Here is a 20,083-nt window from a genome sequence, read left to right on the forward strand (position 1 = left end):
CTTTCGGCCGAACCACTAGCAAGCTATGTTAGCACATCTATGACAATGACAAAGGTATCAAAATCTGAATTTTGATGATTTCTAGGATCGTTTGGATGAGCAAATCATCAGTATACTATTTAGAGAATAAACGATAGGAATTTTTATTTTGCCTATCCTCTACCGTATGATAGACGACAGGCAGGTCCAATATTTTGAGTAGTGGAAGCCGGCGCAGCCGGTATCCACTACGATAAAAATATTGGACCTGCCTGTCGTCTATCATAGGTAGAGGATAGGCAAAATAAAAATTCCTATCGTTTATTCTCATTCTTAGTCAGTTAAATATTATTTTAATAACTGTAAACAATTTTTTTAAAGCAAAAACTAAGTTACCGTCATAAAAACTCCCTCATTATAAAATGAACGAAACTTGTTTACAACTTCACGTATTCTGTTGCGCGTACTGCTAGCGCGTCGCGTATTCCGCACTAGTCTACGCATTACAGCGCAATACATACGCGCACCTCTACAAGCGTGTAAGGCATTATCAAGACGCATGATGACGTGGGGTCGTCTACGGCCTGATAAACGGCACCCGAAATCTTGCGATTGTCCAATCAAAAATGTGTCTACAAACTAGACCACTTCCACTGACTAAGAATGATGTATCCGATGTTTCTTGCTAATGTCTCGTTGATAACATTGCATCTGATTTGCCTAAAAAATGCCACATGACGAGCTGTTGACAGCACAGAACTGTCCAATTGCCCTGATTGCCTAATACCAAGATGTCCAAATGGATTTTATGTTGCATCGCCTGTCATTGATGGAAAAGACATATTTGAAGATAGCAAACAAATTCGTCAAAACAAGAACCTGGACACAAGAGCATTGAAACCTTTATTGTTATTAAGTAATTCTTAATTGAAATAGTTGCACCTGCTTGAACAATTTTTAACTTTCCTTAACAACTGGTACCATTTCAAACAAATTTAATAATTGAAGGGGTGGGTGTAATATAGTCCTAACCCCACCTTTTTTTCAACTGACTTGTTACTGGTGTCAAAACAGTTGGTAAAGCTGGTGTTTAGTTAATTCTCAACAAAAATCATCTGATCATTGCGCTTATCAACACTATGTGTTATATAATCAGGAATATGAATGATTATCTAAGATATAGCATGTACAATCAGGTTTCAGTGCAGTTTCCCAGATCATCTAGAAACACTGAAAGCTGGAATCACTGAGAACATGTTTTTTACATCCCAAACCTTTAGATTTGTCATTTTCTTATAAGAAATATCCAATTTATTTAGGGTTTCCAGGGTCTAGAAAGAAGGTACAAAAACAACAATATTAGTACATGATCTATTGTGCAACATAGTGTTAACCCTCAAACTACAAGTGACTGGTTTCAAATTAATAATTACACAAATAATTCCAGCAACTCACATTATCTGTTGCAAAACTCATGTACTTTATGCTGCTGTACTTAATGCATCTGATTTCACAACCATGTGGTCCAAAACTGGGTTCTCTTAAAACCAGTAACATGTGTTTTTGGAGGGTTTGACTATTTTACACCATCCCCTTCAATTTTCAAATGGAATTGTTTGTGAAGTGCAGTATGCCCCTCACCACACTTATGTATCCCCACTTTTTCTTCTTTATCACACATTTAATAATCCCTGAAATCCACACTCCCTGTGTTCATGTCTTCTTCATTTGAAATTCACACTCAATGTGTGGAAGTTCATGTCTTATTTAAGTTCATGTCTTCTTTGGAGTGTGTCTGGATTTCAACTGTAATAGCCAGCCTGTTAAGGGCTCGGAGGCACACCTTTCAATGGCCTTCGCACAATATTTTTGGGGACCTCAGAGCACATGCAGCCAAAAGCTAGTGCTTTATATTAACGGTTTTTTAGGACAGATGTTTCAAATGGAGAAATCAATATATCAAATGTTCAGTAGATCTGGAAAATATTTTCTGCCATGTTGGCAGAGTTGTAACCCGCACGTTCTGTTCCGTTTCCATGGCAACGGTTATGCTATCAAAGCACGGTCATGTTTTCCCCAAAAATGATACCTTTTAACTAGCTATTCAAGTTCTTTTAAACTAAATGGAGTAGAAAAAAACTTCATATCTGGTGTGCAGATCACATGACACATGGATATTTAATATCTATGAACAAAATCGTCATTAAAAATCATTTACATCGAAGTGTTTTTAAAAATATTAAAGTTATGCGGGAAACAATACTATGATACAGATGCAACATTTGTAACAATTAACCCATTAACTGGCAAATATAATTGTGTGCCATACAAAGCCACAAAGACTCATGCCGACGCAGATAGAGATGGTAACATGTGCACTATTAATTGGAAAATAATATGTTTGGAAAGTAGCGAGATTAAGTTTCCAATGCTCACCGCTATGTGGAGTAGTATTTAGATGGTTCTCCAGATGTAAACTAGTGAGATCGCACGCTAGACAATAAATCGGGAACCAGTTCCCGGTGTCGTAACTTTATCGTCTAGTACCTTATCTTACTTTACTTTACATTGAAAGCCATCTAAATAATATTCCGCATAGCTCTGCGAATGGAAAACTTAATGTCGATAATAATCATGATAAAACCAGATGGCACACTATTGTTTGAACTGAATAAAGCATAAAGTCAGACATGGCAGAAGGGTGAGGCAGAATCATAGTTATGCATTGTGCAACACATGTCAACCAGACAGTTTTTTTCAAAATACATTTTAGAACCCCAACTAAAAAGGTTACGGATTATACTTACTTGGTATTTATGCTGAAGCTTTTAATTGAAAATTAGTTTTTATCCCTATTGTTACTATTAGTAGTATTGTTATTCATCTAATTACTCTTCCAATTACCGTGTTGAAATATGAATATAATTCAGAATATATAGCTCTGTTTCACGGTATAAATGAATACCGACCCTAACTTGGAAAATTGCTGTTCTGGATAAACGACGTAAACTTGAACTCCAAATTGCTAAACTATCTCGACTAATAATAACTGTGTGTTATAAACAAAGTCATGCTAATAAAAGCAACATGTGTTATTGTTACCTCCACGTTTTCTTTTAAGTGTTTCATGGTATAACCCTAGAACTACTGATTTATTTTGTAACACGGACTACGAAGAGGAGGGTTGTTGCACCCCCTAATTTTTAATTATAAACGTATTATGCTGATTTTGCTCTCCTCCATCCAGTGATATCAAAATGAGTACAAACATTCTCCACATAATCTTGCTATGAGTATGACGTCATAATGTTCATGCAAATTTGGGAAATTTTGGCTATGTACAAAAGTACAGGCAAAACTAATTTTCGTCCAAAAATTCTACAAACATGCGATGTTCGCCGAATTTCTCCTAAATATAAAAAGAAATGACTATTTCAACCTAACTAACAAGCAAAAAGTCAGTAGCTATTGGAATAATTCTACAAGGGCGAAATGAAAATCATGTATTTTACAGCAGAAACCAATGGTGGGCCTCGCCAACCCCCCTCTATGTTCATATTTGATGGTAAGGAGCTGGGTAAAAATTTTATCACTAAAATCAGGGCTGTCAACTTTTTGGAATTGCTTGGCGTGAGACAGAGGCGTACCGGGATTTGCCGACTACAATGTTAATTTTGACCCGTGATTATTTGAGAGTTGACAGCCCTGGGAAATGACTTGACAAATCCATCTGTGAGGCCAACTTTGGGCAAAAAATGTTTTGGAGAAAATCCCCTCAAACGGGTTCTTTGGCCCAAAAATTTCGGTCATCGTAACCATGGTAACTATTTATCTATTGGTCGTTATATGACTGTCATTTGAATACTGAGTTCTTATGATGCATCCTCCGGGGAGCAGTTTCAGACTATTCGCCGTAGAAGTGATGATGTAATATGATGGATTAACTACCATAGCAATCATAGATTGAATACAATACCGCTCTCTTCAAAGATACTAATTTTACAGGTGCGAGTGATCAGCATAATATAAATATTCTGTAGAACGAAGTGCGGTGCGATATATTCAAAAAATTGATTTAAGCTATTGCTATGGTAATTAATCCTGTTACATCATCGCTTCTGTGGTTTGGGGTTATTTGGGGCATGGCAGAGGTTATCGTTTGAATCCTTTCATGACCACTGAAGCATAGTCAAGGACACTCGCGCGAATTGAAAGACTTGTCGCTCGCGACAAAAGAATATCAAAGGTCATAAAAGACAAATTTTGTGTATTCTGCTCCCCCATAATATTGGTCTTATGAACAACGACTGGTAAAATATAGTCTCACGGAACATATTATTGGTCTATAATGTACTAAGGTGGTTAAAAATTACTTCCTCACTATTTGAAGTGATGGATAATGTATCATGTTTAACATTAATATAATAAAATAAATATGCTACACAGTTTGCACTTTGTATTATAATAAATAGGTCAGTGTTTTGTTTTAATATTTTAAATCTAAATTATAGCTATTTTATGCCTGCAATAGGATACACCAGGCATCTTCAATTATATAGGCTTACCCACCGCGCTGTCCGTAAAAGAGAGAAACATGTGATGCCTCCTCGATAGTCATGATGTAACGAACGAAATAAATCTACAGCGCGGAGGGTATTCCGTAGGCCCGCCCAATCCTAACCTTACGGAAATTTCCAAACAGCGTGCCACTTTGAATGCCCCTCTCAGCCTGACAAAAATTGCTTGCCCCTCTCGGCCTGCTAAAAATTGCATGTCTCGCCCCCCCCCCCTTGGCCTGCCAAAACTTTTGCGTCACACCGTGTCAAATTTGTGGGAACCCAATATGCAAATTCGAGCATATTGATCATGTGAAAAACGGAAAGAACGTTTTCATAGAGCGAGCGTTTTATTAAAAGGTGCCACATAAATGTGTGCAAAAATAGCTGGGTAAAACATGCTTGCTCTTCTTTTGGCTTGCCAAAACAACCCACCCACCCCCCTATTTTATATTACCTTCCCCCAGGCTTCATAATTATTGCACCGGTATTTTAGAAAATACCATTTCGGCTTAATCACTGTTAGGCCTACAATGATGCAACGTGAGTGTTGTTAAAAAAAACTTGGGGAAATCATAGTAAAATAAGACTGAACTTATACGTGGATTATAGATCTCCGTATTTGGTTTAAAAATAAAACCATTTTCATCAATAAACTCAGAAACATGAAAAAGATAACAACTCTAGGCCCTACTACCTGCTGTTTATTCACAATTTCCCACGCAAATGCCTATTATAGCCTTTTAAATAAATTGAAACATCATACCCATGCACAAAGTTCGGTGTAATATGCATAATAGTATACACCACAGTTAGTACTATGCGGCTACGAAACCAGGTCTCAAGTTTAAACCTAGGTTTAAACCCAGGTCTAACTAGTCCGAGCTTTCGGAATCGTAAAATACCTTAAACCTAGGTTTAGGCTTAAGCCGGGACTAGTTAGACCCAGGTTTAAGTTAGCACCGGCTTAAGTTAAACCACCTTTCGGAATTCCAACCTATGCATCTTCATTTGGCACGATTTTAGTACCCACAATTGTGTTCATTTTAGCATTGAAATTGCATTTTTTGCGCGCTTAGCGCGCATTTGTCCCGGTAATGTTTTTTTAGTAGTAGACCATTGGGACAATTAGGAAATTTTTCCCCCTGGCTCGGTGACTCCGGTACGCCCCCCTTTGAATTTTAGCATTGAAATAGCAAATGTTTGCGCGCTACGCGCGCACTTTATCAAAATTTCGAGCTTTTCCCGGTAAAGGAATTCTACGGACAGCTTGCAAAAACTTGAGTTACAGTGTAGAGGAGGAGCGTCATCAGTGCCGCCGAGAGCTATTACGGGCCCGGGGGCAATGTGAACGCACGGGCCCCTTTGATCAGTGATGACGGTGCAGGACTTCATAAGTGTGTGTGTGTGGGGGGGGGGGGGGCAACAGTGACATACATTTCTTTGTAACATGGGGGAGGGAGGTTGGTGTAAAATCCTTGAACATATGTTGCAGCGCAGCGAAAGTAGCATGTTTAGCTGCCAATAATCAAATATAAACAAATAAGAGACAAATGCGCGAGAAGCGCGCACAAATTTGGAATTTGAACGGCATTTTGCTCCCAGATTAAGTTTCTCTTAACAACGTCCACGCGAAGTGCAAAGCAAAAAAATTGCCAATTGAAAGCTAAAATGATCCAAGTATGAATTGTATACTAATGCGCGCGAAGCGCGAGAAAATTTGTAATTCGAATTAGCGACTTTTGCTCCCAGATTGGACTTATTGAAACAAAGTCCGTGCGAAGCGCGTAAAATTGCCAATTTTAAGGTAAATGATCAAATAACAAATGAAGGGCACAATGCTCGCGAAGCGCGCGAAAATTTGCAATTTGTGTTCCCACGATTAAGCTGCACTCCCCTGATTTCTCGAAGGTTTCATTATATCGAGGATGATCATTTTGGAAAAAGTAAAGAATAAATTACAGTGAAATATTTATTAGAGTGTGTGTTTCAAAGGCTATCTTGTATTGTTTTATCAAATGCACGTCTCTTTTCTTTGTTTTTACGGGCCCGTTACTTTTGTTTGCTTTTTATGGGCCGTAAAAGAGCAAAGAAAACATACCTTATAATGGACCCGTAAAGGCAAAGAAAGGAGACCGTAGTGGGCCCGTAAAAAGCAAAGAAAAGATACCATAGGCCCGTAAAGGAAATAAAAGAGACCTTAGCATGCTTAGTGAGTATGTAAGCAAAGAAAAGATACCTTAATGGACAAATAAAAAAAAAAAGAGACCTCGGAAGGCCCGTGAAAAGCAAAGAAGAGATACCTTAGGCCTAAGAAAAGAGACCTTTGTCGGGCCGTATAGTAAAGTAAAGAAAATATGCCTTAATTGCAAGGTATCTTTTACCATGTTTACCGGCCACTGAAGTCCGTTTTCTTTGCTTTTACTGCCCCATAGTAAAGTATCTTTTCTTCACTTTTTATGGGCCCCTAGTACCCCGGGCCCCGGGGTAACTCCCCCGGTTGCCCCCCCCCCCCCCCTTAAATTTTCGCTGTAGTGAGGAAAAAAAACCTATTAGGGCGATATCACAGTGGGCTCATGGTGGGCGATATGATATAAGGAACTTATTTAGCTTTATTTGAGATCAGTAGGAGTGGGAATGAATTTGCATGTAAGCACGTGGACTGCTATTGTTTAGTGCGGATATTGCGTGCAGTATGGATTTTAATACCAAATGTGATTGTCACAAGTCACAAAAGCTTTTTTATTTTTATTCAAGCAGCTGCCACTTTAATGATGTTCCTACCTTAAACATAAATCCCAGTCTTGCCACGTTTGACAAAACTTGAACAGTGTAATTTGGTTATAATCAAGTTGAATTGCGATCTTAAAACGATTTTTCAAAAGACTATGAATTCCAAGCGAAGTGCGCAAAAATTTTGATTTTCCACTGCTTCATGGGAGAGCAGAATCGATCTAGGGCCTAAAAAAGTAAAGGAGGCGAGCCTGTATATAAACAGTGAACGGAGTGCCCATCTCTCTTTCATTGGCGATTGGGCCAGACTCCTCCATGTAATGTTGCTGTAGGGGGATCGCTACACCTCCTCCACAGCGAGTCTGTTACCTTCCCAGCATTAAAGAATACAGGTACCCATTTAAACACCTGGGTGGAGAGGAGTAATCGAGATAAAGTACCGGGTGTCCCCAAAAAAGGTTACATGTAGATTTTTGAAACTAATCTAATGTTCATAAATATAAATATTCTTTTCATGACATAGTCTATGTACCCTCTACTAGTACCTCTGTGAATGTCAAGTTCACAACCTACGTACTTAGCCCGCATTCCAGGCATTCCTGACCAAGCTCTTTACGTGACATAATGCAACACGGGTCATTATACCACCGTCACAGCCACCGTGCATTTGGCGGGGCACTTGAGTAGGCCCAGCCATAGCATGGCAGACGCAGTATTTTATACTGATAAACAAAGAATAAAACCTGTTCAGTTTTATTTCAAGAGTTCAGTCAGAAATGTAAAAACAAACATTAGCGATTTCAAGTAAACAAAATCCAAGCAATGCCTAAATGCAAAAGATTGTAATTCATTTCACTATGTTGATGACAGGAGATACAGCGTGCAGAACTGCTTTCACCAAAAACGTGTTCTTCTCTAATGACCATCTTCCTTTATTTGTTACCACCAAGAGTCAAGAAGCTTTAAAACCGATTTATTTTCAGTGTACAATATTTAATTTTTCAATATGTTACTTTTGTGCAATAAGTTCAACAATGAAAAATAAGAGAAACATAAAAGTAATAAAGACAAATTCTCAAAACAAAGGTGTGCTTGTGTTTAACTTTCGTTGTGCGATATTTTGATGGTTAGCCACTCTTGACACCCCTGTCATCTTGCACTCATAAGTTAAGTTGCTTTAAGGGGTTGTTTGGAATGACAGGTGAGTCAGGGGTCAAAAACAAAATTTTTACCTTTTTGACCCCAGCACATGTGTATGTATGATCTGCCATACAAAAATTAAAAAAACAATACCTCAAAGTATCATTTTTTAATGTTTTTTGTTTTAATCACGCTTTTCTACAAATTTCATCTGTTTGTACCGGGGGCGTGTCTGTTGCCAGGTAGGCCTACATGACAGCATAGACACACGTTACAACCTTGAATAATAATACAGAATGACGTTATATTCTTCTTAACCTATCTTAGAACTGCCTATTATTTCAATTGTTATACTGTTCTGGTTGGTTTATTGCATATACTGTATAGAAATTATGCAATATGACGTCGAGCATGACAGAGTCATCTTCATTCAAATAAAATTCAGGTACCCGTAAGGTACCACGGAGCAATTCGCACGATAATACAATAAAACAGATGAAAGGTATGAATGGTTGTGGAATCGAATTGCAGACCTGTCCCTCTGTCACCTTAGAACTGCATCTCGTAGGCAATGGTAGGTAATAAACCAACCGGAACGATATAACAGCATGTCTTGGTCTCAATTCAAGATGTGCAATTTGGACACACCTACTCGTTGGCTGATTTATACTTCAACAGTTCCTCAAAGTGATATCAGAAAAGCCACTATCTCATCTATCTCATTGTGGCCCGCAGTATGCGCTCGCCCCGGGGCACTCAACTTTAGAATTGATGGGTATATGTGCCTACATTTTGTACAAGCGTCGCGAAGTAGGCGCATATCAGTACAAAACGTTGGGTTTTTTTATAAAAAAAGGGTCAATTATGTACAATCAAAATGAAAAAGGGGTCATTGGGTATAATATTTTGAAAACTGAAGGTGCCTGGTCATCGGGTATAGTCGGCTTCAAAAGAGGGGCATATATTGACAGGCACATACCGTCACCTCTAAAGTTGATGCCCCTGGGTGCTCGCATTATATTTTGTTCATGGCTCGGCTTTTAAAACTCCCACACATCACAATAAGGCTATTGAAAAGTGTATAGAATAGCTAATGATAGACTGGTCCCTGCGATTAGTCGCGGACCCGAGCGACAATATAGTAAACACATCGAGTTTATAACACAAGTGACAGTAGTCGTGAATTATGGAGGGTTTCATTGAACTTCTACCAGCAAAATATGGAATAATACTAACACAAGACACCAATCGAGATGATGATACCAGCCATAATGGAAGGCTTGTATTTGACCTTCTTATGAATCCAATTTCGTGGCGAGAAGTTAAAAGGTAATGTATATTTCAAGAAATTTGGGTTCAAAAATTCCGTATCAGCTCGTATCATCAATTCCGTAAATATGGCGTATAGAGGCACAACTTGACAATAAACTGAACTATTTAAACGTAAAGGACGCACTGGATACACATAAATTTGTGTTTCCTTGCTGGCGGAATAGTTGTAAAACTCTTTTTTGTTAAAAAGTTGGACAATTTATGAATTATGATTGGCAAAATAGCGAAAGGAAATAGACTTTTCCAACCATGTAAAACTACACTGGGTTGTTGACATGGTCGACATACATTAAGACATACGCATGTTCCTAAAGTAGGAGGTAAGTACTATAATTAATTGTTTAAAGTGCTCAACATACCAGCAAAAAGTCATAGGGTCATCAGAGTACAGGGACTTTGTGAAATACTGGTACAAAAATAAAGTGCGTGAGCCGATATGCAACATCAAATATAAAAGCCGATTTACATAATTTCCCATGACCTTACAGAAGTGATCGTGCTCAAATATAAAACTATAGAGTTTGGTCCTTGATATGCACCATCAATTGTGTACTTGTGATCAATATTGCTAGGCAAACAATCACAGCAAACATGCCAAAATCCTCCCATTTCTCCTCCATTTACACACATATAAACCCATCCCTTAAGATACGGAAATGAAACTTAGCAAACAGTTGCAAGAAGGATGGATAAATAAAATATCTGAAAAAATTATATTGTTTTGTTATACCATCACAAAATGCGTTTCATTTTCTACATGTAACCTTTATATGGGACACCTTGTACCTTACTCAAGGGCACAACACGATGGCGTCGCCGGGGCTCGAACCCGCAACCTTCCGATTATGAGTCGGAGCCCGTTCCGCTCGGCCACCGTGCTCCCTAGGGCCTATGTCGCACTAATGTGGTCGATTCGGTGCCCCGGCCCAGACAGCGCCCAGAACACATTCACTCTCTTGCCCCCAGCTACGACACTGGGAAATAAACTTAAAAACACGAGTTCCCAATCCCTTCAGTTGTATGTTTATGCCACATGTTACCCAATTAGACAGGTGTATAAGTAGGTTTTAGTACAGTGTGCTTATTATATCCAGCAATTTTGAGGTTTCTCTTCTCTTATCAACAGTGTAAAAATTCGAACAAATGTCATGTTAGTTGAAAAAGCTATTTGCTAATGGTTTCAGTCATGTCAATATAAATTCTACATAAAAGTGCATTAGGTTTACGTATGTTACAGTTCACACGCACTTCAAAAGATACGCAAGACCATGGTTACTTTTTGTACCTGTGATTGTAAGTTAAAGTGGAAGTGTGTAACACTAAGTTAAAGGCCTATTCAGTGATTTGATCATCCAGAAGATCGTAAAATTCATTACAATTCAGATTTTTGCACCATTGTTAGTGTTATAGATGTGCTAGTAGTTAAGCCGAAAGCACTGTTAAAAGCCTGTTAAATAAGGTATTTTATATGCATCTGTAAGAAATTAGTTACATACATTTGAATGGGGCTTCAACTTTGTCAATACTGCTGTTTTCCTCGTTTTTTTGCTCAATTTTTCATTTCAAAAATACCTGACAATTTTAACGACTTTCCTTTACTTTTAGGAATTTTTTTACACTTTCGCTGGGATCACTGAATAAGTAGTTAGGGGAAAAAGTTCACTTTGGTGACCACTCTCTGGCTAGTAAGGTTTGACGATTGATTCGACTTCTATGGACCATTTAGAAAAAAATAGCCACCATGTCCCTCGCGAAAATCCCGGCATTTTTCGCTAGAGGCCAAAATCCAAAATGGCCGCCACCACCATTTTGAAAATTTAAGTTTTGAACCAGAGCACCTATAATCATGCACAAAGACACTTTTTCGGATATGTCGAGTACAAGGATTCCGATTCTGACATTAGTTTGACATTACGGCATAATTTTCACCCAGAAATCCAAGATGGTGGCCGGCACCATCTTGAAAAATTTAGTTTTGAACAAGAGGACCTTAAATCGTGTACAAAGACACTTTTTTGGATAAGTCGACCACAAGGATTTCAAATTTGACATTACTTTGACATTACGAACTAATATTTACCCAGAAATCCAAGATGGTGGCCGCCGGCGCCATCTTGAAAAAAATAAGTTTTGAACCAGATTACCTAAAATCGTGTACAAAGACACCTTTTCCGGTAAGTCGACCCCAAGAAATCCGAATCTGACATTAAGTTGACGTTACAAAATAATTTTTGCCCAGAAATCCAAGATGGCCCCATTTGGTAGAGCGTAAATGTGATTTTTGAATGAGAGCAGAAGCATAAGTGTGTCATTTCCGCCTTATCTGGGGTTCATGTCTCTTATATGGGGTTTCAACTGCCTTATCTTGGGTTTACATCCCTTATCTATGGATAAGGCGCCTTATCTGTGGTTTAGACGGCCTTATCATGGGTTTACGTTCCTTACCTGTGGCTAAGATGCCTTAACCTTAGCATATCGCAGTCTAAACCCAGATAAGGCATATAAACCCCAGATAATGCGCCGTAACCCCAGATAAGCGACGTAGACCCCAGATAAAGCAGTCTAAACCCCAAATAAGGCGCCTTAACCCTAAATAAGGAACATAAACCCCAGAAAAGACATCTAAACCCCACATAAGGTGCCTTAACTCTAGATAAGGGTTGTTAACCCCAGATAAGGGTCGTAAACCTCAGATAAGGCATCTAAACCCAAGATAAGGCGCCTTAACCCCAGATAAGAGACGTACACTCAGATATGGCAGTTTAAACCCCAGATAAGGCGCCGTCTGGGTTTTACTTCTCTTATATTAGGTTTATGTTCCTTATTTATGGTTAAGGCGCCTTATTTGGGGTTGGGACTGGTTTATCTGAGGTGTACGTCCCTTATCTGGGGTTACGGCGCCTTATCGGGGGTTTAAACTGTCATATCTGAGTTTACGTCTCTTATCTGGGGTTAAGGCGCCTTATCTTGGGTTTAGATGTCTTATCTGAGGTTTACGACCCTTATCTGGGGTTAACGACCCGTATCTAGAGTTTGGGCACCTTATGTGGGGTTTGGAGGCCTTATCTTAGGTTTATGTTCCTCATTTAGGGTTAAAGCGCCTTGTTTGGGGGGTTGGACTGCTTTATCGGCGGTCTACGTCCCTTATCTGGGGTTACGACGCATTATCTGGGGTTTAGATGCCTTATCTGGGTTTAGACTGCGATATGCTAAGGTTAAGGCATCTTAGCCACAGGTAAGGAACGTAAATCCAGGATAAGGCCGTCTAAACCACAGGTAAGGCGCCTTATCCCTAGATAAGGGATGTAAACCCAAGATAAGGCAGTTTAAACCCCATATAAGGGACATGAACCCCAGATAAGGCGGAAATGACACATTTATGCTTCTGCTTTCATTCAAAAATCACATTTACGCTCTACCAAATGGGGGCCATCTTGGATTTCTGGGCAAAAATTATTTTGTAACGTCAAATTAATGTCAGATTCGGATTTCTTGGGGTCGACTTACCGGAAAAAGTGTCTTTGTACACGATTTTAGGTAATCGGGTTCAAAACTTATTTTTTTCAAGATGGCGCCGGCGGCCACCATCTTGGATTTCTGGGTAAATATGAGTTCGTAATGTCAAAGTAATGTCAAATTTGAAATCCTCGTGGTCGACTTATCCAAAAAGTGTCTTTGTACACGATTTAAGGTCCTCTTGTTCTAAACTAAATTTTTCAAGATGGTGCCGGCCACCATCTTGGATTTCTGGGTGAAAATGATGCCGTAATGTCAAACTAATGTCAGAATCGGAATCCTTGTACTCGACATATCCGAAAAAGTGTCTTTGTGCATGATTATAGGTGCTCTGGTTCAAAACTTAAATTTTCAAAATGGTGGTGGCGGCCATTTTGGATTTTGGCCTCTAGCGAAAAATGCCGGGATTTTCGCGAGGGACATGGTGGCTATTTTTTTTTCTAAATGGTCCATAGAAGTCGAATCAATCGTCAAACCTTACTAGCCAGAGAGTGGTCACCAAAGTGAACTTTTTCCCCTAACTAAAGCCAAAATAAATTACAGGTTTCTGAGAATAACTGTAGAATACCCCACCCCCAAAAGCTGGCAGCACCCTAGCACTAATTTCTAACCCTAGTCATAAACTTTAATCCTAATCATTCATAACAGTAATTCTAATCTCTAATTTTTACTCTAAACCACATATGTTGGTACTCCTTGTTTTGACCCACTTTCAAAGTAGGACACAATCATGACGACCTGTATTTTTTCAAAAGAAACATATGTCATGATTTTGCATTGGCGAACTACTATTGTGTTAATAATTCAACAATGTTTAGCTTTTAATTTGCGCGCTAATTTCTGTATCATACTAGTAGCTTATGCCATTTTATCTTAAATGAACAAGACTCTTTTCTCGTGTTAATGGATTTTGATCATTCCATATGTTCTTGATTTTATGTTTTTCATAATATTTCAACAATGTTCGGCGTAACATATGTGCGCTAATTTCTGTATCATACTAGTAGCTTATGCCATTTTATCTTAAATGAACAAGACTCTTGTCGTGTTAATGGATTTTGATCATTCCATATGTTCTTGATTTTATGTTTTTCATAATATTTCAACAATGTTCGGTTTAACATATGTGCGCTAATTTCTATATCATAGCTTATTTCATTTTTAATTGACAGAACTCTGTTGTCGCGTTAATGGATTTTGATCATTCCATATGTTCTTGATTTTGTTTTTCACATATGTTTAAAAAACGTGTGATATTTTCGGTTCTTACATTATGCAGACTGGCAGACTGGAATTTTTTACAACAGTTGCTGTGTAAACAGGTCATACTTAATAATTGTATGTATTCAATTCAATTCAATTATTTAACAAAATACCCCTATTGTATTGAGCAATATATTTGGGTTGACCCTCATGCTAGGAATTCATCCTCTTGTGTTCCTAGTATTATAATGGATAATACACATAGTGTCACTAGGATCCGCAACATGCTCATCTATCAGGGGCACAGTTCTTTTTAATCCCAATACATTTGTACATTCATTGAATGACCTTTCAAAATATGGGGATAAAAACTCATACTCTGCAACTTCAGGTCAAATTTTGCACTATGATTGTTTAATTCAGGTTATTGGGCTATGCCATTGGGATACGGTCATTGTGGTCCATAGTGTGTGGTGGCCTAGATTTATGATAAATAGGATGGAAAGTGGTTGTCAAATCTTCATAGTGTTAGTGACCCTATCACCCTACAGACTTTTTATTCGATGTAAAATATTTGATGTAACATATCTACCGTATTTTTTTAAATCTATTCCCATTCTATTTTCAGTATTTAGGGGCTGTTTAGGGGCTGTGCAATAATTAGGGGCTGTGCAGGGGCTGTGCAATATGCCGAGAGCCCCTTAAGCTGTGGCTGTGGCACAGCCGAGGGACTGTGCAATGTTTAGGGGCTGTGCAATAATTATGAGCCCCAGTGTGTGTGTGTGTGGTGGGGGGGGGTAATTTCGAAACGGCTCGCCAAAAATTGCTTGCCCCCACTCGGCCCGCCAAAATTCTTTGCCTCCCCTTGCACATCCCAATTTACAAACCTTAAATGGTCTTGATAAATGTTGCGAGCGCATCGAGCAGGAAAATTTGCATATTAAAGCGTTTCAGTACCGTACCGTTTTCCTAAGCCTTTTAGCACATTTTATTCAAAAGACGCCCCATGAATGTGTGCCAAAAATCGCTTGCCCCCTCTCGGCTAGCCAAAAATTGCTCCCCCCCTCTCGGCTTGCCAAAATTGCTCCCCCTTTCGGCTTGCCAAAATTCCCCTGAATTTTACCTCACCCAGGGCTCATAATTATTGCACAGCCCCTTAAGTTCTAAAGTATGTTTGATGACATATAAACGATAATATATTTTTACCAGATATTATACGTATTCATATATCGATTTTACGTCAGACATTTGTTGTAGCTTGTTGTCTCGCTTTCCTTCACACCAATTTTTAAGAACCTGCAACAATCTGTGGCAATGCAATTTGAGCCTGTATGACCCTGACATGACCTTGATAATTTTTGTCCACCATTAGGGGTAGTTTTAACCTGACATTACTACCGCTAGTATACCAAATGGTATATTTTGATACTAGTCTCATATTCTAACCCAGTCTGCCAGTCTGCCCCAGTCTGCCAGTCTGCCCCAGTCTGCCCCAGTCTGCCCCAGTCTGCCAGTCTGCCCCAGTCTGCATAATGTAAGAACCGTGATATTTTGCTGACAAACTACTTTCGAAGTTTACTGTGAGTAAACATGTTTTGCCTCATAGCACGAGGAAAAGTGCGGTAAGAAAATATTCAGACCATTTTCAAAACTAGTATTTAATGAAACCTTATCTAAAGGTCTAATAATAAATTGGAAGTATATTGATTTCACATAAGTTTCACCGAAAACAAATACTACTGAGCCATAACAAGATATTCATCTCGGCGTGTCATCATATTTTATTCGTTGCCGTATATATTTTGTCACAAAAGTATTCGGCAACGAAAATTCGCCTTCGAATTTCGAATTTAAACACACTGAGTGTCTTTGTAACCATGCGGAACTGATTATATAGAGTGTTTGTGAGTCAAGCTTCAGTTGGAGATGGAAATGTTGTTACATCTAAATATAATGTATAAGGTCGAATCCAACGAAAAGTGTACACGGCATGTTCAGGGCCATAACTTAAAAGTATTAATCAATTGGCATTCATTTTTGTATTGTGTTTATTCGCCTTGATCATACGCTTCGCGCCATATATAATAAGACCCCCTTCTGTGAAAAACTTAGACACAGAGACCCCAAAACATGCTATTTTTACCCATTTTTTCAAAATATTTCTTAAAGTATTTTTAAAAACGTCTAAATCAGTTATGAAAAGAAGTCATTGGATTGAATCTAAATTGATTTCCTGAAAGGCGTGTATTCAAAGATTGCCTGTTCAATTTTTCACATATTTGTACATAATTATGAATTTTTTGTGATCATTTTTTGAGTGGTATTTTTTTACATTACCTACGAATACAGTTTTTCATAGCACTAGATATATCTTGAAAAAATGGAAATCACGAGTAGATGCGCAATTGATACAAGCTTTGATATGTCCAATACTGAAATGCATTGCATTCGGGCATCTTTATTATTGTGTTTAGCTGCCAGAAATTCTAAATGGCACAAAGGTAGGTTTGGTAAAAAATATGCATTACCTCCGAATACATGTTAAAAGCTGTGTCATTTCCACAAAGTGAGAGAATAGTAAACAATAGTTAAGCAATAGGTGCGGGGTAATACACTCTTTATTTCTACCAAGTTTCAATAGCCTGCGTTTAACTATTTCTGAGATGTCAACAATAAAAGCAAGTATTCGTAGGTAAAATTCGGTAACCGAATGTTACCTACGAATACAATATGACATCATGACAGTATTGTGAAACACCGCCATTCATGCCAATGCCCATATTGGTACATAACGAAGGCCTGTATGTTTGCTATCAAATCATATGTCAATGAAAGTTGCGAATTCACATACATGCCCACCATGCAAAACTGAACACGGCTTAATTGTTGAAAAATATGTACTGAAATAGACGACGGTCTGCTCATTTGAAAGAAAAATCAGCTTCAAAGAAGATTAGAAGGGATAAATACTTGGATTTGTCAACTGTCATGTGTGCTTCATTTTAAATGTTTACCGACCTTCTGGTGTCTGAGTAATTTGTGTCCAAATTGATTTATTCGAAGGTAACTTTTGACGTTTTCGCTAAGGTTACCTACGAATACCATGGAAAAAACGACTGTTCTCATTGTCTCATGATCTAGACAACATAATGATGGACCCTGGTATAAAGCTAATTGTAGTTGCCCTCAAACGAAAGGCCACAAGACGTAACTGACTCCAAGATGGACTTCACAAGTCTGCAATAACTGTTTTAAGCGAGTTGTGTGCAATTAAGCAAATTAAAGTCACTTTAGTGCCTTTGTTTCTTACTTCAATACTCTTTCAACCGCTGTGAACCGACATTATTAATACATGATAGGGTCTAAAGTATCAATAAACGCACATAAAGAAAATGATACATTCAAAGTGCTTTATAAAATGAAGTTTTGATTGGGATATCCACCAAAAGTCTAATTCTTACCTACAAATACTGAAATGTTACTTACGAATACAGCATAATACATGACATGTGTAATGAAGTGTCGCTACCAATGGAAATTAATTGTCAAAACTTTAAGCGGTACCCCAGGACACTATTATTACCCATATACGGATTCATTCAACAATTATTTATTATGTAAAATTGCTGATTAACTACTTGTATATCAAAATGAAGTGGTCAAAATCTTGCTAAAGCATCAAAAAATTTTGATCTAAGGTAATAGCATTTATTCATTTGGACGTACCATCTGAAAGAGATCTAAAACTACCATTTTATTAATTCATTACCATAATAGCAAACTTTAAACCTCTAAACTCAATATAGATATTGTTAAATCGCTCATGTTACCTACGAATACCCGGGTTTGTTCACCTTTTCATTGTATAAAGCGTTAGGTGTATGCTTATAATTCCTAATATTCTTGAAAACATATATCCTACTCGTTCTTATACAATGTGTAAATTGATTCATACTCATTTGATAAATAAAATACAGAAACTGACCTAAACTTCATTTTCAAAAATAAACTAGCATAAATTGACTAAGATCATATTGATCGCGTTATAAAAATAAAACAAATATTTTCTGGTTGAGCTAGCATTTTCCTGACACCCTGTGGTCTACATTACACGAAAAAAGCGTTAATGGGAATATTCCATTTGTTTTAGGTTGATTAGTATTGCGATAGTGAAAGCATCCTAGTGGTATTCGTAGGTAACATTGGGTTTTGATATCACATTTACTATCACACGTCCTGGATTTATTTTTCAAGATTAGTAATGGCACTTTTGGTCCCTATAAGGCCAATATGTCATCAATCAATGGGCAAAAGGAAAAAATTGTGGAGACATTTTTATTTCGGACTTTTATTTTTGGCCCGTGGACACTTTTGGTTGGATTCGACCATAAGGTGATATGATCGGAATGGATTTCTCCAGAAAGTTAGCTTATTTTGGTTACCAAGAAAATTATTCATTTTTATGTGGCTATAAAAGTTGTTGTTTTTTTTGGTTGTTAGCAACAAAACACGTACATGACATAGTTCATAGTTCATTGAATTTACAATCGTTTGACAAAACAGGCAAAAATAGTCACTTTTAGCAAGAGATTTGCAATATAAATAGAATTGGCCATTGCTCATTCTAGTGACGCTAGTATAATTATGGACAATAAGTGTGCTTTTCATTTAATGACATAAAATATTGTAAGGAACACTTGAGATTTTGACTTTTAAAACCTACATTTTGGTCAAAAATGTGCTTGGATAGGATTTTCCACATTCGCCTTGCTATAACATTGAATAACCGTGTAATCAAAGACTATGCGGAGACAATTCACTGCTTGCTTGAGAGCTCTTGGACGAAAATGTGTTCTCAGGTGTTTAGAGGTGGAAACTGTGCGCATGATGGTTTAAAAGAGAGTCGGTTTTGTATAGAAACCTTTCCATATGAGCGTGGGGAAGTTGGCTCGAGATTAGAGATTAGAGATTAGACATTCGCAATTGAATAATTCTATACGTTTAATATAAAGTTTTTGAAATTCCTTATTTTTATGAAAAAAAAACTAAAAACAACTTTTATGTATAGTTCAAGTATTCTATAGTTTTTTTTCACTATTTTTGGACATTTGAAAATTTTGGCCAAAATACTCAAAATTTTGTATCTTCGTTATCTGGCCAAATTTCGACCTAAAACAACTGTTATATATAGTTTAAGTCTTCGTAAGTCTTTTGACACCATTTTGGAGCATTTAAAAAATTTGGCCAAAAATTTCAAAATGTTGTATCTTCGTTACTTGGCCAAATTTCGACCTAAAACAACTGTTATGTATATTATTGAAGACCGAATTAAAAAGACTAGTTTGCGTCTGACGTCAGTGCAAAGGCGCGACGTGATTGGTCGCTGACTTGAGCAGTACGGCATTTTTGGTCTGGTTGACAGAACGTCATACGCAAACTGGTGTTTTTAATGCGGTCTTCAATTATAGTTCAAGTCTTCTTAAGTCTTTTGACACCATTTTGGAGCATTCAAAAAATATGGCCAAAAATTTCAAAATTTTGTATCTTCGTTATTTGGCCAAATTTGTACCTAAAAACAACTCTTATGTATAGTTTAAGTCTTCTACATTTTTTGACACCATTTT

This window comes from Amphiura filiformis, chromosome 8, assembly GCF_039555335.1.
Source record: "Amphiura filiformis chromosome 8, Afil_fr2py, whole genome shotgun sequence".
Classification (NCBI taxonomy): Eukaryota; Metazoa; Echinodermata; class Ophiuroidea; order Amphilepidida; family Amphiuridae; genus Amphiura; species Amphiura filiformis.